Source organism: Tenrec ecaudatus, chromosome 5 (genome assembly GCF_050624435.1).
Source record: "Tenrec ecaudatus isolate mTenEca1 chromosome 5, mTenEca1.hap1, whole genome shotgun sequence".
Taxonomy (NCBI): domain Eukaryota; kingdom Metazoa; phylum Chordata; class Mammalia; order Afrosoricida; family Tenrecidae; genus Tenrec; species Tenrec ecaudatus.
Genome location: NC_134534.1, coordinates 68,786,747 through 68,792,244, shown reverse-complemented (window position 1 = coordinate 68,792,244; position 5,498 = coordinate 68,786,747).

Genomic DNA, 5,498 nt, shown 5'->3' with positions numbered 1-5,498 from the left:
GGACAGTTGTATGTGTCATTGGTGCTCTGCACCCTGACGGGCTCTTCAGGCTGTAATCTTTACAGTAGCAGCTGGCCACACCTTTCTCTCACAGAGCAGCTGCAGGGGCTCCAGCCACTAGCCTCTCAGTGGGCAGCCCAGTACTTCAACCCTGTACCAACCCAAACAAACGAACAGCCCAGCAGTCTTCCAATGGGTTCCAAGTCATAGCCACTCCACGTGTGTCAGAGTGGAACTGAGTTCCTTGGGGTTGGTGAAGGCTGATTTTTTTCTTTTAAGTATAAAGCCAGGCCTTTCTTCCAACCTTTTGGCTAGCCGCTGAGCACATTAACTGTTGGTACCCACCCAGGGACTCTGCCACAGCTAGCCCCTACTACCTTGGAGCTAAAACATTAAAAACTTGTTAAACGAGTGACTGGTTGTATTCCTTTCTAAGTACAGCTACTTTTGCTTGCAGCATTTCATTATTGTGAGAAAGCTAGAGGCTGGACACTCTGTAGAGATCACAGCTGTAACCACAACCCTGCTCTTCCTAGTTGACAACTGAAATCCGTGACTACGCCTGGCAGAGCAAGTGCCGGATGGGACATGGGAGTTGTGGGATTAGGTTCCTCAGAGAGCATTCAGTCCTGTAATCCATAACTAACATACCTCAGACCCTCCTCAAACGAACTCACTGCCGTCCAGTTGATGCCGACTCACTGGCCCTACAGCACAGGGTAGAGCTGCCCTGTGAGATCTGAGAGACAAACTATCTATGCGTGTATGAAGCCCTGTGTTTCTGCAGTGGAGAGGCTGGTGGCTTCGAACTTTCCGACCTTGAGGATCACAGCCCAACTCTTAACCACTATGCCACAAGGGCTCCTATTTCACACACAGATCCCTTTTTGTGTGTGTGTGTCCCTTGATATTTCGTATTTTGTTACTCAAGTGATCCACATACCTCCCCCGGTTATTAGCTGGACAGAGCAGTGGGTGTCTGAGGAGGGTTTTGGTTTTTCCATTTCCTGATTCTCTTCAACAAGATCCTTGTCAGGCTCTGCCCTTGGCAAAGGAAAGGAGAACCCCTTATCAAGAATGCCCCTGGCTGCTCAGCCACGATCTGAACTCCTACTTCGAGTGGACAGGATGTCTGGCCCTCTTGCTCCAGACTTGCCCAGGAGAGCTTGCGTGGCCACAGAGATTTGGTATTTAAGAACGGAGGAGAAGGAAGAACCTGGAACCACCTTGGAGGACACCTGGCCCGAGCATGGTTTCAAAACCAGACTTAAGAGAAACTCAACTCTGGTCATCTGAATTGTCTTTCAGTCACGACGGCTTCCCAGCCTCGCACCCGGATACGTCCAAGTCAGCAGGCAGAGCCCACCCGGTGCTCCAGGGGGGAAAGATGCACGGCTGGAGCGCCACTCCCCAAGATCACCCTGGCCTTGGCAAGCCCAGGGCTGTTCCCTGATGTCATACAGAACGATGAACAGGGGACTCTGTACCTGCCCCAAGTCAGTCTGGCGACAGTTTTTATCAAAAGAAAAAAAAAAAAAGATAGATAGCCTCATTCCCCTGGAAAACAAATCCAGGGAGAAAGAAGGAGTGTTTGCTTGTTTTCCTGGATTGTGGGCTGCTAACCTCAAGGTTGGCAGTTCAAACCCACCAGCCATTCTGTGGGAGAAAGCGATGTATAATCTCAGAAAGTCTTTAGAGAATCACTCTAAGTCAGAATCAAGTCAATGGCAGTGGGAAATATTTACCGACTCGGGTTTCTGAGAGGGGTCTTGCTACATCTAGCTACAGGAATTGAGGAAGAATGGGAACTTACATATTAGAATCTAAGAGCTTATCTACCATTTGTGTTAGCATTGTTCTCATCTCAAAGAAAACAGATTGTATCCGTGAGGACGCATTAAAATAGAACAAAAAGATAATGGGAATACCCCCACCCCAGACTTTTTGATAGAAAATAGAACACAAACTTGTAGAAATAAATGGAAGACATTTACAATAAATGGAAGCTTACAAAATCCCGGAATGGATTCTAATCCTCTTGGCATGTTTCCTTGTTAGCAAACTGCTTCCGACACAAAGTACCGTTAGAAATAAATCTCAGGGGTGAAGAAGCTTCATTCTATTTCATACTACTATAAACACAATTGACCTTCTAAAGTAATTTTGGTTACTCTATTTCCCATGTCAAACCATCTATTGAAAACAAACTGCAAAAAAAAAAACCTAAATACACACACACACACACAGAATTCACTGTATAAATTTGTCTCTAGGAACTTGGGTAAAACCCACTGCCATCAAATTATGAATAATGATCCTGTTAAGGGTATCCAAAGTGATAACTCTTTATGGAAATGGCCTCGTTTGTGTCCCATGGAGGAGCTGGTGGATTTGAATCATCAACCTTGCAGTTAGCCCTCCAACCCTTATCCAAGAGCACCACACAGCTTAGTGAAATAACTGCCCCGAAGAATCATAAAGGATACTGAAAACTATCAATAAAGTAGGCTGTGCCCTGCCACGTCAAAATAGGGCCCATGGGTATGCAACAGAGTGCCACCACTGTGGGGAAAGTTAGGTATCTCCTCAAAAAAGTAAGCCTACAACTACCATATATCCTATAGCTCTAAAGATTTCCAGGTCATAGTCTTTTTTTAAAAAGTGTTTTATTAGGGGCTCATACAACTCATCACAATTCATACATACATCAATTGTGTAAAGCACATCTGTACATTCTTTGCCTTCATCATTTTCAAAGCATTTACTCTCCGCTTAAGCCCTTTGCATCAAGTCCTCTTTTTGTCCCCTCCCTCCCCGCTTCCCCCTCCCTCATGAGTCCTCGATAATTTATAAATTATTATTTTGTCATATCTTGCCCTGTCCGACATCTCCCTTCACCCCCTTTTCTGTTGTCCGTCCCCCAGGGAGGAGGTCACATGTAGATCCTTGTAATCGGTTCCCTCTTTCCAACCCACTCACCCTCCACCCTCCCAGTATCGCCACTCACACACCTGGTCCTGAAGATATCATCTGCCCTGGATTCCCTGTGCCTCCAGCTCCTATCTGCACCAGTGTACATCCTCTGGTCTAGCCAGACTTGCAAGGTATAATTTGGATTATGATACTGGGGGTGGAAGCATTTAGGAACTAGAGGAAAGCTGTATTCTTCATTGGTGCTACATCGCACCCTGACTGACTCCTCTCCTCCCCTAGACCTCTCTGCAAGGGGATCTCCAGTGACCTCCAAATGGGCTTTGGGTCTCCACTCTGCTATCCTCATTCACTCTGGTAAGATTTTTTTTTGTTCTGATGATGCCTGATACCTGATCCCTTCGACACCTCGTGATCACACATACTGGTGTGCTTCTTCCATGTGGGCTTTGTTGCTTCTGAGCTAGATGGCTGCTTGTTTACCTTCAAACCTTTTAAGACCCCAGATGCTATACCATTTGATAGCCGGGCACCATCAGCTTCCTTCGCCACATTTGCTTACGTACCCTTCTGTACTCAGCAATCGTTTCATGGAGGTGTGCAACCAATGATATTTTTTGTTCTTTGATGCCTGATAACTGATCCCTTTGGAACCTCGTGTTCACACAGACTGGTGTGTTCTTCCATGTGGGCTTTGTTGCTTCTGAGCTAGATGGCCGCTTGTTTATCTTCAAGGCTTTAAGACCCCAGATGCTATATCTCTTGATAGCTGGGCACCATCAGCTTTCTTTACCACATTTGCTTATTCACCCGCTTTGTCTTCAGTGGTTGTGTTGGGAGGGTGAGCATCATAGAATACCAATTTAATAGAAGAAAGTATTCTTGCATCGAGGGAGTACTCGAGTGGAGGCCCAGTGTCCTTCCGCCACCTTAATACTAAACCTATAAATATAGGCACATAGATCTAGTTCCCTTACCTCATATATATGTTTGCATATGTACATGTCTTTGTCTAGACCTGCATAAATGCCCTTTGACTCCCAGCTCTTGCCTCTACTTCCCTTGACTTTCCTCCTGTCCTACTATCATGCTCCATCCCCACCTGGGTTTTAGCAATACCTCTTCGTTACATTACCCTTGATCATGCCCTACCAGGCCTCTCACACCCACCTCACCACCAATTTGGATCACTTGTTGTTCCCTTGTCCCTGGGTTTGTTAACACCACTTCCTTACCCCCACCTCCCCGGATCCCATTTCCCCGGAACGGTCAGTCGCGTTTTTCCTCCAGATTGTTCATTCAGCCTATCTTATTTTGATAGACCTGTGGAGATAATAACATGCACAAAAACAAGACAGAGAAAAACCAAACAACAATATACAACAAAACAACAAACCACTGACAAAGAACAAAACAAAGCACAAGAAAGAAAAGCTTGTAGTTAGTTCAAGGATTGTTTGTTAGCCTTTAGGTGTGTTTTCCAGTTCAGTCTGTTGGGGCACCACACCCTGGCCCCCAAGTCCACCTTCAGCATTCCTTGGGGACCTTGCTGCTCCATTCCCTTGCTGTTCAGCTGCACTCTCGCAGTGCTTTGCCTTGGTGTGGGGGGATCAGGTCAGGCGCAATTCCCACACTGTGTCTCAGGTGCTGTGCCCCGCAGGGCCATGGGTCAGTGAGGGATGTCATGTCTCATAGTGGGGCTGGCCATGTGGTCCTCTCTGTGGACTGGCTGCTCTAATTGGGGTCATCATCCTCAAGGCCTGGTGGGCCAGGATGTGCTCCACTCTCTCTTACTCCCCCTTCATCTGCTCCCGTATTGCTCTGATATGTCGCAGATTCAATGCAATCCTTTGAAATAAATTCTTCTAGGGAGAGTGGCAGGCGTCCACTTAGTATTTGGTACTGGGGCCAGCCCCCCAGACAAGGTCACACTCCTGTAGTCAGCAGCTCAAAGCATAACCAGTACACCACCCAGGCTCCTTTTAAGGTCATACTCTTTACAAAAGTAACTCACCCATCTTTCTGCTGCAGAGTATTTGGTGGGTGTGAGCTAACCACCTTTCGGGTGTCAAGTGTGGAACTACTACACCACCAAGGTTGTGAGAACTGCCATATGATTAAATGACTCCACTCCTAGCTAGATATCCCAACTATCTGAAAGTAGACGTGTGTGCACACACCGCACGCACACTCAGATGCTCACTGCAGTACTAACAGTCAAAAGATGCAAACCTCTTGTGCTTGCGTCTCAGGAAAACAGCCGTGCTACTGAGGAGTAAGGTCGGCGGGCAGGAGACCAACAGGGAAAGGCCCCAAACGAAGAACAATCAGAGGGCCCAGGAGGCTCCTCAGGAAAACCGATGGGAAGATGCAGCTGTCTCTGCTATCCCCAAACCCAAGAAAAAGAGATCTGAGGAGGAGATGGTCAGCACTGATCCGGAAGAGACGCCTCTTCCCGGTGATCCTTAAAAGGCAGCAAACAGTGGGCGCATCCCAAAGAAAAAGCAGCAGCTCTCCCAAAGGGGAGGGGGGGCAGCAGTGGACCCGAGGAGGTGGCTGCTAGCAGC